General features: G+C 35.4%; 1 protein-coding gene across 48 annotated transcripts in view; it reads right to left on the bottom strand.

Annotated features, from left to right (window-relative positions):
* NRXN1 (neurexin 1) overlaps positions 1–26,986 on the bottom strand; it is a 1,114,780-nt gene that overhangs the window by 105,149 nt on the left and 982,645 nt on the right. The window lies entirely within an intron of this gene.

Below are 26,986 nucleotides of genomic sequence, written 5' to 3'. Positions count from 1 at the left end.
CTGCTTAAAATGGTCACTTCCTTCCCATGGTTATTTTTATTATTCATGTCATCAGACTCAGCAATGTGAAATCTATTTGGGGGAACACTTCATCAATTACAAAACATAACATGCTTCTATCTCTCCAAGGGTTTAGTGACACCTTAAATAAGTTCTGAACTGTTGGGGGAATTCCAACGAACACACTTCTCTTGAAAACCATTAATACTGCATACCCAGAATAAAAAATTGAATGGCTAAAGTTTAACAAGGGACACATTTCTTCTCCTTGCAACTCATTCAATGCATTATTATTTTTACCACAGGAAGTATATTCCTTCACTTCCTTTTAATATTATGGCCCTGGGAACACATCACCCAAAGGTTGGAGCATGAAAAACAGGACAGCTTGAGAACAACTCACAAAAAGTAGTTTATTTCATCATTTGGATGTGCTACTCACTAACCTTGACACTCACTCTCACACTCTTGCTCCACTTAAATCTATTTTCTACACAACATCCAAAGTAATCTTAAATTGTAAATCATATCATGGCATTCCTCTATTTACTCTCTTCTTTGATTCCTCCTGTTCTAAGGAACAAAGCCTGAGGCCCTACTCCTGACCTATTGTCTTTGTGTATTCTAGTCTCTGTCTCTTAAATAAGGGACATTTTTACTTTCATTTAACACCCCTACTCAAACCTACATTTACCTCTGAGATATATTCCCACCTGCATACCTGTCAGAATCCTCTCCTACATGAAGACTTATCATGAAACCCACCTTCTCTATTGAGCTTTCCCTAATTGCTGCAGTGGTAAGTAGCTTTATCTTTCTATTATGTTGTATTGGTTTTATGAGGGCTGAGACTGTTTTCAAGAGTTTTGTGTTGAGACCCAAGATTTTTGTGTTCACACCTTTTCCTGGAGATAGTAAGTACTGAGACCATAGAGTGGATGCAAAAATAAGGGAGGCTATGGAGGAAAAAAAAAAAAAACATACTGGCAAATATACAAGTTCCTTTGCCTTTCTGTCTCAAATTTCTCTGACTTCTGTCCTTGATTATAATTATATAAAAGGTTTACCAGTTGTTCAGAGGGAGTGTAAATGCTGCTCTTTAAAATTCTTTTGTAGAGATACTAATGGAGCTTTTACCATTCTATAAATATAGAGAATTGTGTGTATATTTCTTCTTTAAAGACTGGATATTACCTAGCCTAGCTACAACAAGGAGACACCTGGCAATTTAAAACAATGGGCCCAGATTCTAAAATAATAAGGTCTATTTTTATTCTCAAGATTCCAAACATCATCTGATTGTCCTTCAATGACCTTCTAAATAGGTACAAATAATCTCATAGTGTGTCCTACTGAACGCTACATAGGTTGTCAGTATAAGACTTAAAACCAGAGAATCTCATTCTTTGGACATGTGCCAACCTTGTGAACAGGCAAATCCATAGAGCATCACCTGGGCCTGAGCACCTGCACACAGCCAAGGCAATGGCAGTGCTGTCAAGTAGTGAGCATGCAACACATGAGACACCAAATAAAAGGATTGGATGCTAGGCAACTAGGTAATCTCTAGAAGTACCTAACCCTTACTCTTTCTTTCCTCATTCTACATTCAAAAAAAAAAGGTCTAGCATACCCCAGACACTTCATTGCTCCTCTTCCGAAAATGTTTATTTCATTGGGAATCTTCAACTGTGATTAGTTGAACAATGAATCCACAACCCTTATAAACAAGATGGTGTGCTAAGTTCAGGTATAATCAAGACACAGAACTTATGATCATAGACTTTGCAACACCATTAGTAAAGTAGTTACTATGGAACGAATTTCATTTCCCACAAATTCAATGTTGAAGCCTGTGATACTGTAATGTAATTAGAAATATATTTAGTGTTTCTTCATGGCTCCTCACCAGAGCTCCTAAAATCTCTATAATTTCCGAAGTGATAAAGATGGTAGGGGTATCTTTTGTTCTAATCTTTGGTCTTTGACCCTGCTTCCTGATATAGAACTCCTAAATCCCTTAGAATTCCCTAAGTGATAGCCTTGTGTTTTGTTCTAATAAAGAAACTCTTGATGGGATCCTATAGAACTTTTGGATGGGGCCTGGTCACCAGAAAGACCATGATTAGAAGCCTGGAATGTTCAATCCCATTTCCATCCCCTATTTTTTGGGTAAGGGAGGACTGGTGATTGAGTTAATAACCTATCGTACCTATATAATAAAGCTGCCATAAAAAAAATCCCTGAACTGTGGGGTTTGGAGAGCTTCTGGGTTGGTGGTAATGTCCATGTGCATGGAGGGTAGTGTACCGTAACTGCAGAGGGATGGCTATCCTTGTGATTCTTCTGGACCTCAACCTCTTCATCTGCTTATTCACTGGTATCCTTTATCTTTTCCTTTACTACATAATAAACTGATAAATGTCAAGTGTTTCCATGAGTTCTATGAGCCATTTTAGAAAATTAATGAATCCAAGGAGAGGGTTGTGGGAACCACAATTTATGTTGATGCTCAGAAGTACAGGTGACAGTTTGTGGGATCTGACCTTAAATCTAGGTAGATAATGTCAGAACTGAACTGAATTGTAGGACACTCAGGTGGTGCTGGGAAGCTGTTCCATGTGCAGAAAAAAATCCACACATTTGGTGGCCACACATATGGACAATAGAGTGGTAAGTAGAAGAAAATAAAGCTTTTCCTCTCAAAGTCCTAATCCCTAACATGATTGTATTTCCAGAGAGGGTCTTCAGGGAGGTAACTAAGGTCAAATGAGGTCATTATGGTGGGGCCCTAATGCAATGGATTAGCAAAATTATAACAAGAGGAAGATGAAGAGATCCCTCTTTCTCTCCACACATACACAGCAAGGAAAGATGTTAGGAAAAGATGGTTACCTACAAGTCAAGCAAATAGGCATCAGAATGAAACCTATCTTCCAGCACCTTGATCTTGGACTTCTCAACCTCTAGAACTGTGAAAAATAAACTCCTACTGTTCAAGCCACCCAGTCTGTGGTGTTTACAAAAGCCTAAGCTAACTAATAAGATAGTAGTAGAACACATTGGGTTCTGCATTTAGTTTGTAGAGATTGAAATACAGGATCTACCACTTATTAGCTATGTGACTTGAGGGCATTTCTTGGTCTTACCTTTGGTAAGTCAAAGGGTCTTCTTCTGAATGGAGCTTATAGGAATATCTCCTTCAAAATACTATCATGGCTCTAAATGAGAAAATGAAGAAAAAGTCCTTGTCTCCATCCCACATGTGCTTCAAAGACACACATGCAACCTAGCATTTAACAAGTCTGGGTAATGGTCAAGTAAGTAGGAAAGACAAAAAAGTCTGTAGGAGTTTGGAGCAGATAGAGGGTCCCTTTACTTGGAAGAGTTAAAAGTATGAACAAGGAACTCTCAACATTTCCCTCAGCTTATCTAGATTTAGACAGGTTTCTTCGTGACTATAGGCCTCAATTTCCCTTTTCTTAGCGTATTTACTTTAGAAAAACATAATTACAAATTCTTTCTCTGTATCTTTTTAAATGTATATAAAATCTGCTTAAAAGCCTTTTGCCAGCTTTATGACCCAGGGGATGTCTTTCTCAAGGACCTGGAAATCATTCCTTTGAAAGGTAATTATCAAGAAAGATAGCATCCCTACCTCCCAATCTCTGTGGGAGGATAGCAGCCTATCTTAGGTGAATATTCTCTTCCAAGATGTAAAATTCCCTCCTGTCAGGAAAAAACAAGAAAGTTTATTTTCATTTTGAGTAAGGCCAAAGAGCAAACACTGGTAACCTATAATCCTCCAACTCAACACTTAAAAACTCTCCAGCTCTTCAATCCTGTGAAGTTGAATTCACCCTCTCTCCCATATTGCAGTACTCATGAATGAAGTCTTTTCATGCCTGATTGTTAAACTTTGGTGCATTTTTTTTTTTACTTTGATGGGAAACATTCACAGAAAACATAAAAACTGAGATATAATATCAAGTGTACCTTAGGTATTGGTTTGGCAGTATATATAGCTTAGAATAAAAGGTTGCATCTATTTTATTAGTTATGAGTAACTAGTGATGGCATGTCTCAATGCTTTACTAAGGATTATCATTGAGAATTTTCATCAACTATTTCAATAGTTACTTGGAGAACACCTACTAGGGGTCTTTTGAGACTTTAAATCCCAAAACTCTACACTAACATTAGAAACTCTATGGCACTGAAGCCTGGTATATGTTTCTAAGAAATTGATCACACAGTTAATTCTTTGCACATGAAGGGTAAGGAGGATGAGAAAGGCATTCCTGGTTCATAATTTTAAAACATTACCTACAGTGAGAATGTTTTTTAAGAACTCTTTAGTATATAGCATATAGACTAATGTGTAAAGCATATCTTTTCTATTAATGAATGTAAAGTTACATAAATCTAATACCCAAATAACTCTTAGGCAGGTATTAATACTCATCTGTGTGACTAACGTGGAAAGTTTCATTAATCTATGCTTAGATGGAATCTTTTGCTCAAACTCAGGTTATATTATTACACTATTAATCTTGATGTACTTTTAAAGAATTTAACTTATTTTTAATCAAGCACAATGAGTTACAAATGGAATCCAAAGGGATACCCAAACGACTATTTTTCTAAATTACTCAGCTTATTCTACTAGCAGCATATTTTTCTTTCTTTTTCTCACCCATATCCATCTTTATTATAATTCAGAATTTATCAGTATAAATTCATAAAACTTAATTTCCTTAGCCAGATTTTGAGGGTTTTTTTTTTTTTAATATAAAGTACACTCACTTAAGCGCTCAGAAAATACAGAATTTAGAAATTTTTAACTCAATGAGGATGGAAAAAGTGAACAAATATCATTTTCCCAATTTTTCTCTTGTCAGAGGCTAATCTCTTGCCCATCCATATACCAAATTGTGTACTTAGAAAATATCAATGCCCAAGGAAATGCAAAGCTATTTGTCTCATCCAAATGCATCATAAAAAATGACCAAGTGCTATTAAGTGCTAAAAGTGTGTCTCAAAAGACTCTCTATGTCTGCATCGTTTGGGGGTTGTTAGCAAGTTCAATCCTTTTAGTGAGAAGTATTGAAAGATAAATCCAGTTCCTAGCCCTTAATTCACCACTTACAGAAGAGGCATTTTTTATTACAGAACATATCGCCTGGTCTTACTAGTTCCTAATGAATGTCTCCGGCCTTCCTTAGCAATGCACAAAGTCTAATATAATTAAAGACACAATTGCCCCATACCCAATACTAAAAAGAAAGAATACATCACCCACTGTAACAGATGAAATATGTTAAAAAGAATTCAATATGGAGCTTAAAAAGAGACAACAAAAGGAAATATTTACCATTCAAATTAAAAATTCATTTTGGAGACTAATAAAAATGACAGATACATTATTTCTTCGTGACTACCCAGCCAATATTATTAGGAAAAGTATGATTTCTATATACGCTGAAAGTCTGACGCTATGTGCCAGAGAGAAAAAAGCACCTTGTCCATTCCCTACATGTATTAGAACAATTAAGATTTTCTTTGGCTCTCCTGGAGGGTGGGAAATTTGGCCTGAAGCTTTATTGTGATACTACTGGAATTAGGGGACAGTGGTTTGGACTGACTGGAGATAAGACAAGTTTGGATATTGTGGGGATAATGGGATACTGTCAACATTCAAAGTAGAGAAATAGTCTGACAACGGAGAAAAGGAAAGGAAATTCAGTTTTAGATAATTTACAAAGTAAACATGGTTAGGTCATTGAGATTGAATTTATGGATTCTAGTAACGTAAACTAAACTTCCAATTGGAGACCTCAAGTCTATTTCAGATTCAGAGTATACTTTGGTCTGAATTGCGTCCACTCAAAATCCACATGTTAACACTCTAACACCCAATGTGACTGCATTTAGAGATAGAGCCTTTAGAGGGTAAAATTAAATGAAGTGGTGATGATGGGACCCTAATCCAAAAGGATTAGTGACATTATAAATAGTGAAAAACGAGATCACTTCTCTCTCCAGGTACATGCATTTATGAAAGACTATGTGAAGACAGTGAGAAGGCAACCATCTATAAGCCAGAAAGAAAGATCTTATCAGAAATCAAATCAGCTGGCACCTTAACTTTGTACTTCCCAACCTACAGAACTATGAGAAAATAAATGTTTGCTATCTAAGCCACTCAGTCTGTGCTATTTTTTTATATTTTTTATTGTATTTTTTATACAATAGACTAATACAAAGTGGAAATCACATTACAACCATTCTTTGCTGAAATCTCATTACAAACATCTTTACGGAAAGACTGAGTTCATTCCAATCTGATATATTTTTGCTTCCACATAAAGGCATGGCAGTGCATAAATTTAGCAGATTTAACTTTAGAGTGACTTCAAACTTTTCTAACTGGGTTCTGTGGATAAAATTCAGATCTCTAAAACACTCAAGTTGTATGCAAACTGTGATGTGTACATATTGTTTCCTGGAGAAGAAGTTTGTGTTTTTATTCCTCTTAACATAGGAGTGTGGGCCAAAAAAAATTAATTCAAGATGGCATGGATATTGTGTAGAGCAACCTGGGAGGGTCTATGTAGTCATGGTCGAGGCATTCACAACTGGAAATGAATGATCCGGTGGTAATATCATCTAATATTGGGAGTTTTAAATGAATATTTGATGGGAACTAAGCCTGTCAAAGATGGCCTTTCACATGTTTTATTTTATTTTATTGGAGTGTAGCTGACTTACAATGTTGTATTAGTTTCAGATATTCAGCAAAGTGAATCAGTCATACATATAAACATACCTATTTTTATTCCTACATAGGTTATTACAAACAATTGAGTAGATTTTCCTTTGCTATACAGTAGGTTCTCGTTAATCACCTATTTTATGCAGTAGTGTGTATATGTTATTTCCACCCTCCCAATTCTTCTCTCCCCTCAATGGTTTCACTTATGGTAACAATAAGATTGTTTTGAAATATGTGCATTTGTTTCTGTTTTTTTTTAATTTTATTATTTATTTTTATGGCTCCACCCATGGCATGTGGAAGGTACTGGGCCAGAGATAGAATCTGAGCTGCAGCTGAGACAATGCTATATCCTTTAATCCACTGCGCCAGGCCAAGGATTGAAACCACACCTACTGGGCCATAGCAGAAACTCCCATTTCTGTTTTTTAAATAAGTTATTTTGTATAATTTGTATTAGATTCCACATATAAGTGATATCACGTGATATTTGTCTTTTTCTGTCTGACTGACTTGACTCAGTATGATAATCTCTAGGTCCATCCATGTTGCTGCAAATAGCATTATTTCATTTTTTTAATGACTAAATGATATTCCTTTGCATATATTCATGTGGTTATCTCTTATGTCACTACCTAGCTTCCTTTCCTAGTGTTCTTTTCTATAGAATTACCATTATCTAATAGATGATTTAATTTCCGTATTCATTTGGTTCATATTTTTCTCCACTCACTAAAATTTATGGATTATGATGGCAGAGGTTACAATCCATTGCTATCATTACTGTTGCCACACTGCCTAGAACAGTGCCTTTCCTATACATCTATTTAGTAAATGAATGAAATCATGCTAATGTTTGCATGTGGTTATTTGTATTGTTCATACTACTGTAGAACTATGCCTTAATTATTTCCATCATATTTCCTTTCCTTTCTAAAAATGTGTTTAATTTACCTGAATACTGCTATTTTAAAGTCCACTTGGATTATTTGTTTATTTATTTGTTTATTTATTTATTTTTGCTTTTTAGGGCCGCACCTGCAGCATATGGAGGTTCCCAGGCTAGAGGTCAAATCAGAGCTGTAGCTTCTGGCCTATGTCGCAGCCACAGCAATGCTGGATATGAGCCCTGTCTGCTACCAAAGTTCATGGCAACTCCAGCTTCTTGATACACTGAGTGAGGCCACGGATCGAATCCACAACTTCATGGTTACTAGTCAGATTCATTTCCACGGCGCCATCACAGCAACTCTACTTGGATAATTTATATGTAGTGTGACAAACGAGGAGATTTTAGCAGAAGAAATTGGCCTGCATTAAAATGTAATTCAAAACTTCAATTTATTATTTTAAGTTGAATATAAAATCTGGGTTCTATCTACTTTAAATAGAGTTGAAGTCATATGTTTTTCTTATATTTCATTCTCCTATTTCATCACATAACAACGAGGGGGTGTGATGCCAAATAAGAACATTTTATTGACTGCACATCTCAGGAAGACATCAAAGCCAATATAACCTGGTTACCTGCAGTAAGAGAGGCCATACATGGCGAAATTAAATCAAAAGTTTGGATAATGTCCAAAACAATTTTTAGCTTTGTGAGATTTTTTTTCCCCTGGTGTCAATATTTGAGAGTATCAATGTCTCTGCTCTTCTAAGAGTTCATATCACTTGAATCAAGATATTACAATGTTTTAAATGTAGGCTGCTGCAACAAAGTACCTTAGATTAGGTAGTTTACAAACAATAGATATTTATTTCTTAGATTTCTGGAGGCTAGAAGTCTGAGATCAGAGTGCCAACATGGTTTAGTTCTTGTGAGGATCTGGTACGGCATTTCAATCTCCTGACTTCATAGTAACCTCATGTAGAAGAAAGCAGACAAAGGAAGGACGCTAATCTCATTCACTAAGCTCCATCCTCACCTAATCCTAATTATCACCCAAAGGCCTCACTTCCTATTGCCATTACTTTGGGATAAGGGTTTCAATCTATGAATTCTGGGAGAACTTAAACATTCAGTCCATAATGAATATTTTGTAATTTCAACTACCTGAATTTTCTGTCCAACATGAAATAGAGTTTCACTCTCTCTACCCATTTATCAGAAGGGGAATTCTCCTTTCTGTTCCTTCAAATGTTTTAAGATTGAGAAATAAAACATACTATTAATTTCTGCCAGATGTTTAATTAAGCAGATTTTATAAAAATGTCATGGTGAATTAAAAGCAAAATTATGACAATAAATTGTAATTCAGATAATAGTCTTATCCTCAGAAGGGAAAAATAATGACCTTGCTTTGAGATTTGACATCTTTTTAGCCTAATCATTTGAATGAAAACTTAGTAAAAAAGGAAAATTACAGCCACAAAGCAGATACTTAGAGAAAAATAATGTAATGTATAAAATTGAGGAAAATATGGAGGTATGTGGGTTTATATGTAGAAGAGACAGAAACAGTGACAATGGCAAGATTATTTAATCAAGGACATGGAAAGTATGTCTCCGTCTTTATATTTATACCTATATCCATATACAGACCCTGCAACTCAGAATAGGTTCATGTACTTTGTACTAGAGTGATATTTGAATGATGTGACTTTCGACTATCAAAGTTTGCTAATAAATACCTCTGGGGGAAAGGTTAGAAAGATAACTATATGACTTAAAGAACACTTGACGTCAGCCTAACAAATGGGCTATTCTGATACTGCACGTTCTTAGGAAGGAATGGATAACACCACCTAGGTGACTGTCTTCAGAAGAGACTGCATAGAACTGAAATAGCCAGTATTAGAAATGTTAACCCAAATGTTTCAGATTTTGACAAATATATATATATACACACATTGTTTTTCTTCATTTGATTTTTTAGCCATTAAAAAAATGTATGGGACAACATGATTTTATCATGTGGTGGGCTGGAGCATAAATATTAATATAGGTCACAATCCTTAAGTTGTGATCAATTACAGACATGGCTACAATTCTTGCCATTCCTCTCCCTAAATCTGCGCTGACCTTGTGACTTGCTTTATCAATGTAGCAGAAATAGTATTACCCAAATTCCGAGCATGGGCTCAAGAGGTTTTGCACAATTCCTCTATCTCTCATGGAATTCTGTGATGTAGCTGGCCTTCTGGAGCATAAGACACATGTGCAGCATAGATAAACTGTCCCAATTGAGTCATCCTAGATCAACCAGTCCCTGACCAACCCAGCAGCTGATCATCAACATAAGAACTAGACCAGCTGAAATCAGTCAAACCTGCTGAGGTTAGAAAAGCCAACCAGCTGAGCTCAGTACAAACTGCAGAATCACGGGATCATGAGCTAAGTAAATGTGTGCTGTTTTTAGTGACTAAGTTTTTGGGCAGTTTACAACACCACAAAGACTAATTCATACACAAAGTAGGAAGGGAGATTTAAAAAAGCAATAGAACAAAATTTATTTCAATCCAGCTTAGTTAAATAAATAGAATATTTTTCTTTAAGTAGGTAGGGACAGTTAACACTGAAATGACTTTAAAAAAATAGGTAATGATAACTACACCAGGTTATTAAATGTCATATATGGTTAGGTTTGAATGTAAAATATTTTTTCCTTTGCTTTTGATTTGTGTTAGTCTCTGAGTTTCTTTTTACCAAAGCATGCAATAATTTTGCTCTAATTAACATCATAATTAACTGGCAAATGTTTTTTGAAGTCACACTAAAAAAACCTTGAAATGTAGGAATAACAAAATCATCCTCTCCTTCCAACACTACTCTAATATCTCTTTAATATTTCTGTTCCTTACTCTCTGGAACAAAATGAAATTGGACACCAAGACAAAACTATACCTTGCTTTTCATTTTGGCTTTTCTTCGTTGATGAATAGTGCCTTATGAAGTCAGAAATATAAGACCCTTTCTTTCTAAGATTTCATTAAAGATAAGATATTAGAGAGAGAGAAGGCTATTTTTGCTGGCTTACCACATCATCTACTTCCAATCATCAAAAATGTATGACAATAAAATAATGCAAAGGAACTCAAGCCTTATCAACCACAGAGTCATTTAGAATTTTTGTGATTGCTCTTTAAGTATAAATGATTATTGCTAAACTTTGTCAAACTAGGAAGATTAAAAGATTCTTTGAAGTTGTATAAATGTAATATCATAAATACCCAACCAAGTAGAAACTGCTTTAGAAGGTTAAGCTAGGTGGGAGGAAGCGTAGGAAACACAGAATTCAGAAATAAGAATGCTATTTGTTTTCTTCATATTTTAGGATCTGTTAAAATTTGAAAGCTCAATTAATTGTGGGTATAGAAAATATATCTCATCTGTGTTTTGAATGTGAACCTACTTGAAAAGCAAAGGGCATCTTTTTCTACATGGTGACTAGTAGCAAAATACTTAATTTCCCCTAGTCACACTAGCAATATTGGGGACAATTTGGGCCATAATACTGAAGATTTTGTGTCTCTTCCTTCTGAGGCCTCACTAAAATAAAATCTAGAAGAACAAAAATGATCTGTAAAATTCTATCACCAAAGAGAAAAAGTATGCAGTCAGCAAAATAAAGAGATTTCCAAGCACTTCCACTAGTGGAAGACTAGAAGTGGATGAAAAAGGGCTGATGAGTGAGATAAGCATAAAAAGGCACAACTTGGAGTCCTATGCAGAGAGATACAGGGGACAAAGGGTCAGTGATAATCAATCTGGAAAAGATCTGGAAGGATATTAGCAGAAAATACACGTAAAAGTTAATCAGTTGGCATCTTCCAACTCTATCATTATGAGAGGCTCTAAGATGGTCACCAGAGATCCTTAGCTCCTGGCATCCATGTCCTTGTGTAATTTCCTCTCCTTGGTTATGGACAGGCTAGACTAAGAGCAGCCAGGATGGAATGTCACTCTAAGATTAGGTTACAAAAAGTCTATGGCTCCTGTGCTGAATAAACCCCACCCTCCCAACTTCCACCCCCTCCCCACCCTTTCCTCTCTAAGATCATTTGCCCTGGGAGAAGTGATCTGCCAGCATTCATGAAGCTGCCTGGTGCCCACATGTGAGAGAACAAGGCCTGCCAATATCTATGTATGTTAACCAGATAATTTCTACCTTTCAGTCAAACCTTCTAATGAGACTGCAGCCTTGATCAATAGTCTGGACTCCAGCCTCACAAGAGACCTTGAGCCAAAACCACCTAGTTAAGCTTCACTCAGATTCACCCAACTAACTCATAAACCCTGTGAGAAAATAAATGCTTGTTAACTTTTGGGATAACTAGTTACTCAGGAATAGATAATTTATTTAACCACCTAAAATATAAAACAGGCTAGCTTTTTCACCCCAAAGCAAAAACAAACTAACAAATGAAACTCCTGATAGGTCTCTTAAAGCCATGAAATTGTTCAAGGAAAGGTAAGGCTCTTACTATGAATGTTGTCTTCATTCAGACATTAGGGTGTCTGCTCCATGTCTGCCATTTCCAGAGAAAAATCTACAACTCTACCTACTTTGACCACTCCCAACCTGAAGAGGGTCTCCTGTCACACTCAAGAACAAGCATTACCCACTGGTATTCAAGAACACAGAGCACATGGGAGATCTCCGGGGCGAGGGCAGGGGGAAGATTTGATGGACTTGAAAGAGTAATTGGGAATTTAAAGCAATGATACAATAAAAGCAAAGGAAGCAATGTAAGGAAAAAAGATGTTGAGGAACTACTGGAAAAAAAAATATAGAAGGCAGGTATAGTCTGAATATGAAGCAAAACGGAATGCCCTGATTGCAAGCAATTGATAGGATGGAAGAGAATCCATTTGACCTTGATCCTGAGAAAATTTTCCTTTGAGCAGTCCAGGTAATATGATACCGGACCCATAAGAAAATGAATGTAATCTTAACATATAACCAAAACTTGCATTGGACAATACTTACATAGAAATAGTAATCTCAATGCACTTTATTGCTTTTCCACTTTATACTCCTCATAGATAAAATATGATAGATGTGACTGTGGTTACCAAACAGTATGTTAAAGCTAATATCTCTGGGAAAATGATGAGATGGTGAGATCTAGCTAAACTAGAGGAACAGATAAGCGTACAATATCTTTATCTTAGTAACGTGGGTAACTCAAGAGATATTGCTGTAAATTAATGGAATAACAAATTTAAAGATGTAAATATACTATTTAAAGTGACAAAGATAAAAAATATATAAACAAAATTCAAAAGTGGAGAAGAAAAGGAAAGTGAAGGGATTAAGTTCAGGAACTGCCCAAGTTTTCACTGCAGAGACTGCAAAAATATTACATAAAAGAGATACATAAATGGAAGTGTAAGCATATTATTTAGAGATCTGGAACTGATTACCAAAGAATTATGAAAAGATATAATGTCTGGGAAATAAGACTAGGGGTAGAGAGGGGTTAGATGAGTGACTGATGCTTTTTATATATATGTATCATCTTCTAAATCACATTGATTCATCTTCATGTGCATGTATTATCTTAACAGAAATAATTTAACAGTTATTCCCATCTGTTTTGCAAACATACAACAAAGCATAAAAGTAAATTTTGCCAGCATCCTGCTATAAGTCTCAGAACTAGTGTAAAAGAGCAGGCTATAATTAACATTATTACTTGCAATTTGAGGTACCACCCATTTAAATATATTGTATTTTCAAATAACCCACATGGCAAAAATAAATTCCTTTGACATTTCCTAGGCTTTGTCTAGATTTGTCTGTCATCAAGAATTCACTCCACTCCCCAAACTTCATTTAAGTCTTTGTGTCCAATTAGTGTTATGCCAGCATGTCCTTCTAATCTCTTCTTTTAATTCTCTAGTTCTTTGTACTCAGTCCTCATTTTAAATTGCCCATTAAAAAAATCACAGTTTTTACATGCTAAAACTCAGCAATGACTCTCTTTTCAAGACATGATACACTTTCCCCAGTTCTGTTTTCCAGCAATAGTCAACAGTATCAAGCCTATGCCAAGCTTTTCTTGAAGCCCCGTCGAGTATCTCTGGTACAAAATGGGGTTGTGATGTGTCTCATGGTATTACGCTTCCTGATTGTCTTTCCAGATATTTTCACATGTTTATTTAGCGGGTCAAAATTAGCTAGAGACATTAAAAATATCAGACAAACGATTTGAAAATATGAATTCCTGACTCTTCAAAATGGTCCAACTACTACAAGCAATCCTAAAGGGACAGTTAGCACTTTGACTGTGGGAAAAGTCAGCTTCTGCTGCAGACAACAGGGGGTACATTGCTGCAGACAATTTAAAAACAGTAATCAATCTTAGTAAAAGCCAGCCTACTTTTTAAATTTTATAACACATCAGCACTTCTAAACTATGCCAGTGATAAAGTATTCCTCTAAAGAATGGTCCATCAGCACTGCCCCTACCCCACCTATAGAAACCACAGTAACCTTAAAATGATGAGACTCTAACAAATCTCTGAAAAAGCTGTTACACACCCACTAATCTGTAACCTGTCAGTCAAAACTATACTGCTTTGTACCCTTGTCCTTTCCACCTTCTGGACAACTACTGGAACTGCCTTGGTAAACTTACATGCATGTCAGTGACACCAATTTAAATGAGAATTTGCTTCCTATATGTCAAAATCACACCTTTCTCAAATGAGAACACACATAATGAAAAAACTGACAACAACCTTTGTTTAAAACTCTGTTTTCTCTGCATATGAAGGAAACTAATTCTTTTATTCCCTTCTTATATGTGCCATCTTTATTTTCTGCAGATACTGATCAATTCAGAAAAATTCAAAACTAGGCAACACAGTATTTATTTCAGCATTGGGATATGCACTTTGTGTGCTCATAATTTATTTATGCACAAACTATTTACTAAGTGTCCACTTTGCACCAAGCACTTTAGGTGCAAAGCCTGCACAGATTAATAGGGCATGGGTTTTGACTCTCAGGTATATGTCAAAAAGAAAACTAAAGCAGGCTCTAATAGATAAATGCTCTAATAGATAAATAACTACCTGAATATTTACTTCTCGGAATGTCTATTTATCTATTTCTCCAAAGTGCTATAAAAATAAGAAATGCACTCTGCTTAGGGTTGCTCAGGAAAGCTTCCAGTGAAATGCAAGGCCTAAAATCATCCCATCCCATTAACATTAGCAAAGCTTTAGAACTTCACAAATGTAGAGTCAATAACTATAAGATCACAAGTATAGTTGCAGCACAGGAAAAAAGGAGGAAACTGGAACACTGCTGGCAGAGTCAACATTGCAAAGACTGAAAATGGGAAGCTGCATTTTGTTTATATTGCTAGCATACTAATGATAAATTTCATATTAGGTGTTCTACAATTTTTTTTTTTCCTTTTCCAAATCAAGTTTCCAAATGGGGAATGTAAAGTCACACTGACAAGAGTATATATGACAATGAGGCAATTAAATAAAACACAGACAACTTCAGTCACAAATGTAATTAAACCTCCATCTAAAACTACAATGTAAATTCTTACTTTGCACAGTAGAAAGCCATCAGTGCATAAGAGAATAAGTGGGTCGTCTGGCTGCTCTGTGACATCTTATTTTCCATCCTGTTGTTATGAGTTGCCATACTGACTGACTCTGTCTAGAATTATTACTAAATGCCCAGTGACTGCTGGGCATGGAAAAGTCAGATGTAGGCAATTCACCACAAACTGTGAAAGAATCTTGGTGAATCCTTTTCACTTCTGAAATATGAGCGTTAGAACCAGAGAACCATCCTTCAATGGAATTGTGAATTTTCTTTTGAAAGAAATCTATAATCCCTTTGTACCCATGGACACAAGTACTTATACTATAACTAGCTATACACACAGTCTTCTGATATATATTGGGGGATAACTACTGGTGAGGTAAGCTAAGAGGTATAGAAAATATGAAAATAAATTTCCCTCTAGTGTTCCAGAAACAAAGTTTTTCCTGCAGAATTTTTAATGCTGAGTTTCATTTAGTGAAGATCCCATAATAGCTGGCTTAACAGGCTATAGTAGATAGAGACTCCTCATGTGGGTAGCCAGCCAGGATCTTGGGGAATCTATAGTTGAATATATTTGTTACCTAATCTGTGGATAGTGTCGATCAAATTCAGGCCCATTTCTTTTGAGATTTGAGTCATCATGTTGAAACTGTAATGCCCTGAACAGGGTCTTGCATTTGGAAAGAAGAAAGGAAAATAGGGTCAAACAGAAGAAAGAAGAATGGTGGCAGGGAGTTCCCATTGTGGCGCAGTGGAAACGAATCTGACTAGGAACCATGAGGTTGCAGGTTTGATCCCTGGCCTCGCTCAGTGGGTTAAGGATTCAGTGTTGCCATGAGCTGTGATGTAGGTCTCAGATGCAACTTGGATCTGGCATTGCTGTGGCTGTGGCATAGGCCAACAGCTGTAGCCCCAGTTGGACCCCTAGCCTGGGAACCTCCATATGCCACAGGTTCAGCCCTAAAAAGCAAAAAAAAAAAAAAAAAAAGAGTAGTGGCAGAATGGGAACAAGGATGGTAAGGAAGGAAAAGCTGACCACCTTTCTGCACCAGATGCTACACTAAGATGTTGCTTATATACATTTCACTGATACAAAATATCTGTCATCCTGTTTTAAGGTCCTCATCATTACTGACTTGTATTTTACTCAATACAATAGTCCAACATTTAGTTCATACAAGTTGCCAGGCTTCCTCAATTGCATGGTATTTATTCCATGCAAAGATAAAGATGAATCAGCTTCCCCAAAAGAGGACAAAAGGGGCCAGTGCCCATCACCCACCCCATCAAACCTAATTGGAAGATAACATTTATTTTAGAAGAAGCTTCACACAGAACGTGGGTAATTCCAGATTCAGGGTAGTGTCTAGCACATTGCCAACACCCAGGACAGGTGAAATAATAAAAGTGCGTTGCTTCGAAATGGTTGTTATTAAAAAAAGGACTAAAATGTCTTCTGTGCTTTCAATTTGTTGCAGAGTTTCATTTGTGTCAGTGATGTTGTTAATAATAGACTATTAATCTGTGATGCGCAAAAGCTCTGCTATTGTTGATTTAGGGCACTTAATACTTTATGTATAGATTCACTAACAATCTACACGTGAAAAATGGTTGGAGTTCTTATTATAAAATGCTGTACCTCTAGGTACCTCACTCTCATCCTAAAGCATGCAGTGCCTTGCAAAGTATGTTTTATATGTTAGTACACAAAATATATTTGTTAATTCATAATTTAAACTAAAAGTATTACAGATTTACAGGCAATATATATCATGGTTGACAATAAATAAATAATAAAGAAAAATATATTACGTTATATTTTGTATTAATTATCATTTACTACACTAACTGGATAGACTATTAATAAATAACTGGTATTACTTGTCTGCTTGGGATCTTCTACAAAAAGAACAGCAATGATTGGAAGCTGGTGAAAGCTATTTGGTAAGTATTATAAGAAGGCAGATGAATTAGCTAAATCTCCTCTTGAGGTTCCAACCTAATGATTTTTAAATTTTTATTTATTTATTTATTATTGTCATTTCCCCAATACAATTTTTTTTTCTATTGTACAGCATGGTGATCTAGTTACACACACATGTATACATTCTTTTTTCTCACATTATCATGCTCCATCATAAGTGACTAGACATAGTTCCCAGTGCTATACAGCAGGATCCCATTGCTAATCCAGCCTAATGATGTTAATATATTTTTCTAGTCGGGGAATTTTTTAGTGATGCCAACTGATAAGCAATCTAATATAGGCATAAATAATAAATATTTAAGAAATTATTCAATACTCAAGGTAATCTACAGATACAATACAATTCCTATCAAATTACCAATGGCATTTTTCACAAACTAGAACAGATAATTTTAAAATGTGTATGGAGACACAAAAGACCCTGAGTAGCAAAAATAATCTTGAGAAAGAAGAATGGAGCTGGAGGACTCATGACCCCTGACTTCAGACTATGGTACAAAGCTAGAGTAATCAAAACAGTATGACCCTGTCAAAACACACACACATAGATCAACGAAACAGGATAGAAAGCCCAGCAGTAAACGCACATGCTTATATTCAGTTAATATATGATGAAGAATACAAAAATATTCAGTGGAGAAGAGATAGTCTCATGTATAAGTGGTGCTGAGAAAACTGGACAGTTATATGTAAAAGAATGAAATTAGAACACTTTCTAATACTATACACAAAAATAATCTCAAAATGGGCTAAAGACCCAAATGTAAAACTAGATACTATAAAACTCCTAGAGAAAAACATAGGCAGAACACTTTTTGACATATACTGAAGAAATATTTTTTTGGGATGTGTCTCCTAAATGGAAATAAAAGCAAAATTTTAAAAATGGGACCTGATTAAACTTAAAAATTCTTGCACAGCAAAGGAAACCATAAACAAAATAAAAAGGCAATCTACAGAATGGGAGAAAACATTTGCAAATGATTTGACTGACAAAGGATTAATTTCCAGATATACAAACAGCTCTTACAACTCAAAAAAAAAAAATCAAAAAATGGAAAGAAGATCTAAATAGACATTTCACCAGAGAAGACATGCAGATGGCCAAGAGGCACATGAAAATATATGCAACATCAGTGATTATTAGAGAAATGCAAATCAAAACTATAATGAGGCATGACCGCACATCAGTCAGAATGGGCATCATCAAATATCTACAAACAATAAATGCTGGAAAACCTGTAGAGAAAAGGGAACTGCCCTACACTGTTGGTGGTGTCAGATACATATATATATGTATATAGGTACACCTGAAATTACCACAACTTTGCAAAACAACCATACTTCAATAATAAAATTATAGAGATTTAAATTTAATCATAATATTAGTTTACTGAACAAAACTCACTGTTTTACATATTTCATGAAAGAAAAAAGCACTGTTAACACACATGTATACACACAATCATACACACACAATTATCTTTTTTTCAGATGGTTTGTCTCTCCCCCAATAAAATAACTATTATACATAAAAGAGGAATAAGTCAACAGATGTAACACAAACATATCTTATGTATTTGAAAACCAGAATATTATGGTACAAATAATTCATAGTACTGATGAAAACAAAGATAAGGAAAAAAAGTTTTATTCTTGCTACTTAAACATGAACTGGATATGTAATAAAAAGATATTCCTTTGTCTTATAACTAAGACTAGAAATATCAGAGAGGATACAAACCTCACCAGCCCTTTCTGAGAAAATACTCACTGAAATTACTGCCACATGTTAATTAGATCCCAAGTCTTAAGTCATTCAGTCTCTCATGCTAATAAAAATGATATCAAAAGAAATTATATCAAGAATCATAAACCCTACTTAGTCTAACTCGCCGTTGGAATTACTTGATGTTTTTCATATCCAAGTTGAAAAAGGAGTATATCATAAGTTTCTAAGCTCCTTAATCAACACATGTCATCAAGAATAGTTAAAAAAATCATATTTGCAATATTCAGTACCATATTGTGCAAGTGCTTTTGAGAACAGCCAGGAAAGAGATATAGGAAATTTCTGAACTGTCCGGTCAAAAGCAATTTGAGATAGTGTTATTATTGGTGGTGGTGGGAGGTTGAATAAAGCAGTTCAGGGTAAGAGGATCAATGGCCAGTTCATTATGCAGTATATTTAGTGTTCACGGTCCTTTCCCACTAAATACCCGTGACAACTCTCCCCTGAATCGTGTGCCCCACATCCCTTCCTAAACACTTGTTCTAGGAGAATGGTGCTGCCTCCCTGTGGAAAATGCATTCAATAGAGAATTCCTCTCAGTATATTCCCCACAATATGCCCCACAACTGATGCTTTGGTTTAGAAATATCAATTCAGAGCTACTTTTTTCAAGGTCAAAGAAAATACTTTTAAAGGTAAAAAAAGATGCTTTAGTTCATACATTGTGCCTGAGGAATGCTTTACAAACATAATGACAGGTGCCAAGCCTTTTTTTTTTAATTTATTTATATTTTAGGGTGAACCATATGAATTTTTGGGAGGTTAATAAAAATTTGTCAAATAACAGTAATTTTATAAAGTTCACACATTGTATTGACTCATTTATCCTCACAATAAACTTATGAAACTATAATCCCCATTTTACAGCAGGGAACAGAGGTATTTAGAGGCCAACTTGTCAAAGGAAACATGACCAGGAGGCAGAGAAGGTAAGGATGAGATTTAAGTTGGCATTCAGGCTTCTGGAGTCCTTGCCCTTGACCACTGCGCAATGCTGCCCCATAACCACCCTTGCCAGTGTTGTTTCTTCAGACTGTAAGCTCTCAGAAGGCAGAAGCCAACTGGGAGAGATTGGGAAGTTTATGAAGGAGGGAGATAGGAAAAAAAACGAAAGGGCTTTCCAAGCAGAGGACAGGGAGGTGTGAAAGAGCATGACCTCTAGAGGTGGTTGTTAGTAGTTCAAAGGATCAGGGTGAAAGGATGTGGAGAAGAGTGGAGATAAAACTTCTAGTGAGGCAGACAGGAGGTCAGCTGTGAAGGATGGACCTTGATGGTCAGCCAAAGAATCTACTCTTTTCTAAATACCTGGCTGTATTAAGGCCCATATTTGCATTTTCAAAAGAGCATCTGGCACTTGGTTTGGGACCACATTGAGCTAGTTAAGAGTATGGGAAGGCAGGAAGTGATGAAATTCTGAGCAGAGGCCATATTTAAGGACAGAGGACAGTATCACCTCAAAGTGCACTGAAATGGAGCTGGGTGCAGAGTCTTGGGGAAGTTTTTAGTTTCTCTGTGCCTCAATTTTCTCATGTGTAGAATAAGACTAATAATACCACTTTGAGTCTTTATTTCTTCCTCACACACATGTATACCCTAGAATTTGATTACTCTTCTGATTTAAATGACACGACACTTATTGGTTAGTGTCTTATGTCCTGAGGACCAGAGAGGCCAGGGCATGCATAGTTTATTTCTCCATTCTAGCCTCACACAATTCCGTTCCTACATAGTTTTTGGAGCAGAGCCTATAACTCTGCAACTGGCCAGGCCCCTGGGGTGAGGTGCCACCTCATTTTGACTCTAAGTGGGGATAGGGGGGGAGCAATGTTGATGAGGTATGAGTTAGACTCCATAGTGACGTGTCTGGGACCTGGAGCACCCAAGTGTTTCTCATCCCAGGACTCCTCTGCCAGCCTGTAGGGCTCCCAAGACTCAAGAAATGGGATTTTCTCTGGGAAGAATTGTCTTGGCAGCAGATCCTAGAGCCTGATCTGGCCATTCTCTGAGTTTCCCTTGACGCTTAGCACATCCGAGCTCATCCTCTCCTATCTGGGTCTCCTCTCCATCTGGACCCAGACTTACTGCATCCACACTGAAACCACATGACACACTCTGTGGGTTCTAGTGCCCTGTTTGCCTTCCTGGGAAACTCTACACTCCACCCATCTGGATCAGGCACTTTCCCCACCCAAGAACAACTCTATTTAGGAAAAAAAAGAAAAGATAAATCCTCATGTCACTTTTTTTTCTTTTCCCTGATTTCTGGCTCCCTAACACAGGGGCTAGTCACCACTGGCACTATCTACACAGTGTAGTATCCTGCTGGGGATGAGAGTATGTCTGAATTTTAATATGTTTTTTCTTTCTTTTTTTTTTTTTTTTTTTTTTTTTTTTTGTCTTTTTAGGGCCACACCTGCAGCATATAGAGGTTCCCAGGCTAGGGGTCAAATCCAAACTGCAGCCACTGGCCTACTCCACACACACAGGAAAGCCACATCCAAGCCATGTCTGCTACCTACACCACAGCTCACAGCAATGTCAGATCCTTAACCCACTGAGCGAGGGCAGGGATCAAACCCGTGTCCTCATGGATGCTAGTCAAATTCGTTTCCGCTGAGACATGACGGGAACTCCCTCATATGTTCTTTTATATCTGATGCCATAACACTAATAATCTTTGCATATGTACTCAAAAAAGATTCTTATCTTATGCCCTTATTCAACACACAAGCTTCTCCTCTCCTCTCTGCTTTTTTCCTATAGCACTTGACATCCTATGTATGCTATTTTAATGTTTATTACTTTTCTCTAACTGGAATGTGAGCTTGGTAGAGAAATGTCTAATTTTATTTAGTGCTGTATTTCTAGTAACTAGGACAGTAGTATACAGTAAATGCTAGGAAATCATGTGTTAAGTGAATAAACAGATGAGTGGATGGACAGATGAATGAATGGATGAATTAGTAGATGGATGGGTAGATGGATGTATATATTTGTCTAGAACTAGTCTTGTCCAAAGATAACTTAAAACCAAAACTGCATCCATCCACCAAAAGAACACCTTTTCATTCAGTGAAACTTCTAGACCCTAGAGAAAATGAAACTGAGCACAATAATTCTTAAGCTGTTTAAAATGTATAGATCCCAGAATTTTTCTTACCAGCAATGAGAGGTGAAACACCTATTAAAGAGCAGCACTTATCTACATTTAAAATTACAGTGAATTATACTTTTCTTATCTGGCATCATTCATTTCAGAAGAATATGCCTTTGTATATATTTTTAAATCTATACCCAAGTGTTGTTCTATTTAATATGCACTAAAAATTTGTGTTAAAAAATGTATATTAATTTAAGTGAATTCAGCAGAACAACTGGACTAGGGAAAATAAAATTAATTATTCATGTCACCAGTATTTTAACATGCAGAGTGGTTATCAAGAACACACATAATTATAAGTAATGCATTTATTTTTTAATAATGAAGCTATAGTTAAAGTTAATTAATATTTTTAATAAAAAATAAAATTTTGTTCTTTGAAGTTAACGGTATGTATTTTGTTGGTTTTAGATATTTTTCATGGAAATATGTGTGTACACTGCTTACATTTTTCAAACAAACAGTATTAATTTTTCATGAGTATCTCCAAAGCCGCCAGGAGGCAATAGCAGTGTCCAACATATTCAAATATGCTTTTCTTGATTGAACACTAATTGGGATTCTTTTTGGAACATTCCACAGGAAGCAAATGCCATTGGTTTCAGTAAGAAGTGAATATACATGCCCTGACAACCTACAAATATTTCAAAATCCTTAATAGTTCTTTGTCTTCATTAGGTTTGCTAACTCCACTCTGAAAAAAGCCTAACTCGAAACAGGGAACTGTTCCAATACCTTTCACTCATATTTACATATTCTGCTCTACTTTACAATTTAATTTCTTACTAGGAGTTGCAAACTGCGGTCCCTTCAGTCAAAACTCAGAATCTCTCAAAGCCTTATTCTCACTTCCTTCTCAAGATTTTTGAAATGAGATGAAAAGAAGATGAAAAAGACTACGGATTCTTAAAACCAGGTAAGGATACCAGATACTCGGTTTCTGCTCTGAATATAAAGGACAGGGCTTCACTATTTATTATTCTTATGAAGTATGATTTTCTTGCAAAGATAGTTTATATATGCAGTAAAAGTAGGGTGTAATATAATTTATAGACCAAAGTAGGATGCTTTTTAGAGTCAAAAAGGACACTATTAATAATTACATTGACACACCAAGTGCACAGGAGGACTATACAGGCCAATTGTAAAAGTCAAAGGTGAAAACTATTCTTTATTAAGTAAGCATCAGAAAACCTAATGAAGAGGAGCATCACTAGAGCCAGTGAAATTCTAGAGCTGAGTACGATTCAAGAGATTCCTAGTTAAATATACTTATTTTAGAGAAATAGCAAGGCCAAAGTGCAGTGAGGTTAACCAATCTGTCCAGGTTACACAAAAATGTAGGTGGATGTGTTGAAATTGGAAACCAGGTCTCCTGATTTACTGTTATCTTTCCATTATGCCATACTTCCTCTAAGCAAAAGGCATTACTATGGATCCATATTCTCCACAGTATGTATATAATTTATAAAATATTCTCTGAAGGGAAGAACCGTAAGCTCACAACATGTGATACAAAGCATTGATCAAAAGAAATGTCACAGCCTTTATCTTTAAAGAAACAATTTCCTTTCTTTACAAACAGGCAACCAAAAGGAATGAATATTGCCCTTTGCGTATTGACTTACTCTACTCATTCATGTAAATTTACATAGCCATCCAAAACATTGCCAGATTATTCAGAAAAGGAGGGAACACATAGCTATCAAAAATCCCAATAAGCTTTCAGCATCCAGAACTTGTACTGTCAATTATTTGACTTTTACAGTTGGCCTGTATAGATATTCACTTTCTGAGATTAGCCCTATAGAAAGTTTCTCTTTTTTAGGATGAGTGGGTCTTACGGAAACTTTCACATATTAAATATTATAAGTAAAACAAATTTTATCAAATTTATATGATGTAATCCACATAAAAACTACTATTAATATTGTAATATTCACATTTTTAAAAGCTATTTAACCAGATGGGTTGGTAAATATGCCCATTATTTCATAATACAAATCATGTCTTTTTAGTAAACATCAGTCTTAAAAACTGATTATCATTCAGAGAAGAAAAGCTTTATTTTTTTTCCTTTTTAAAGCATATTTGCTTTTAAATAGGAATGTAAACAGGATCTTATAGGATGACATTTTGTGAATACTCTTTTATGTTCTCTGACTCTGTGAAAAACTGAAAATACATTTCTCCCCTACTACTTGCCCTGCAGGATGGCTGAACAAATCTCATCTCATCTATCTGAAATGAATCCAATTTAATTCTGCTTGACCAAAAATCTGTTTCCATAGTTCTAAAACATGCAATCACCCTAAGGTACATTGCCATTGTAGCTTAAGTGGCTCCATGTTGTCGCTGAGGAAAATATACTTTGATTGAGAAAACAGTCCAGTATGGCTTTTTAAAAATAAAATGACCCTTCCTGGTATACAATTTAGTAAGGCAGTTGATAAAAGCAGGCAGATATGGCCATTATGAACAGGGTTTAAAGAACGATGCCTGATCCAAGCTGCAAAAAATGGGTCAAAGGTTGCAGTCTTGAAATTAGCACTCCAAATCACTTTCAAATTTAAATTTCTAAGACTCTGACGATTCTAACAAGCATTTAAGTTCTCTATATATCAGTCATCTCTTTGCAGTTGGAGGGGAAGTTAAAAATAAGTTATGAGGTAAAGAAAATTTACAATAATACTTTGTTCTCAAAAATAAATAATTTGCTTTCTTCCCTAGAAGTTTTTTTCCACCATACATTCATATCTTATTACCTGTAATCATAAACATATCTGTATAAAAATTTTAAAAACTTTTAGTCCAACTTTAAAATGCTGTTGCTAAACTTCATATTTATAGCAATATTAATCCAAATTATTTAATTGCTATTGTTGGACTGCTAAAAATCTAAAGATTTAAAATATCTATTTTTTAATGAACCTAGTAATCTTTTATTTAAGTCAATACCTCCTTAAATGAACCAAGTAATCACTAATTGATTAGATCATTTTCTTTCATAAACCACTGCTGTCTTGAAACATGTTATACCTTATAATAAAAGAGACTGTTTTCTTCAGCAATTTAACTGTTTTCCTATGAAATTAGTTAATATTATAAAATGCATACATTTTAATTTCTCCATTTCTAGATGTTTAACTTACAAATGAAACAGCTATTTTACACACGTTTTCTTAACATAATTTCTTGATATATAGCAATTACTAATTGATAAAATACATAAAAACGAGGCTGATAGTTCTTTCCTTATTTTGTGATACATCCAATTTACGTAAGAACTGAGGCAACTATAATTTCATTAATGTTGAAACAAAACTACTAAGAAAAATATCTGATTATTTCAAATTCTATTCACAACAACATTTCCAATTCCGAATATCCTAGAATGTCCTCTTATGAATTACTTCACAAAAAGGAAATGGTCTATCATTGCTCTGCTTCATTTTCCTGTATCAGATTTGCCTTAATAATCTGCTTATCATTAAATAAACCATAAACCAATAACCACAATAACAAATCATTAGTGAAGTATTAGAAAAGAATATCAAATGGAGCTGTTGGGCATGCATAAATCTGTCTAAAGTCATAAGTCTTTATCCAAGAGGCTAAGCGTGAGTATTAGCAATCTTATTAACCCAAACAAGACAGAGGATAATCAACAAAATGATTATACCCTGGGCATACTTGCTTCTAAAATGCATATTTCACAAGGGAAGGGTTTTTTGTTTGTTATTCCTGATGCATCCCCAGTGCCTGGAACAGTGCACTGCAGTGTGAATAAGAAATCTGTATCGAGACAGTTCATTTTACTTAGTGGCCAAATGCAAATTAAAAAAAAGAGACAGAAGAAAGAAAAACAAGGAGGCATATAGGTGTATAATATGCAATACTACATTTATGAATTTACAGAACTTACATTTTTTTTTTTTTGTTACCTCTCTTATTCTAGGACATCTTCTCTTTCTCTATTCTGTTCCTCCCACTCCCTCCTTCTATTCAAAGGAAAAAACCAGAATCTGTTTTCTTCCTTCACTGGTAAACATATGTTAATTAGTAGATAGGGTACTGATGTGAACAGAATTCATCTTCTACTCTCTTTCTAACTGTGACACTTGATCTGCTTCAAACATTTTAAATAAAAGCAATTTAAAAAAATAATTGTCACTCTTGCAGCTTTAGAATGAGGTTTTCTGGAATCATATATTTGGAAACGCTTTATATGCCACCTACTAGAGACACTCATTAACTATTAAAAACAAAATAAAACAATCAATTTTGGGCCAAGAGGAACATACAATTCTGAAAGCATTAACAACAGAATATGTAGAAGGGCTATAAATGTCAACAGAGATCTAATAGTGTTTAATAGCATTTCAACAGCATTCTAAAAGGCATTTCTAAAATGTAAGCTCTGAGGTAGGATTTTTTTTTTCCCCTTCTTCTTCATTGATATAATGCCGGTACCTAAGTCAGTGCCTGATAGTAGGCAGTTAGTAAGTACATCTTGATTGAATAAATGTTGCACAAATGTGATATTTAAAAATTCTATTTTTCAAAAATTTTAGGCATAAAATCGAAAAATAAGTTCACTAAAGTGAATTATGGGTGAGGGTAGTTAGCCACATATAAAAACAAGACAGCACTTTTTTTTTAGCCCACACCCATAGCACATGGAAGTCTGCAGGCCAGGGAAACTGAGCCACACCTGCATTAATGTCAGATCCCCACCCCCACCTTTTTT

The sequence above is a fragment of the Sus scrofa genome, chromosome 3, assembly GCF_000003025.6.
Source record: "Sus scrofa isolate TJ Tabasco breed Duroc chromosome 3, Sscrofa11.1, whole genome shotgun sequence".
Taxonomy (NCBI): domain Eukaryota; kingdom Metazoa; phylum Chordata; class Mammalia; order Artiodactyla; family Suidae; genus Sus; species Sus scrofa.
This window is presented reverse-complemented; position numbering and strand designations above follow the sequence as displayed.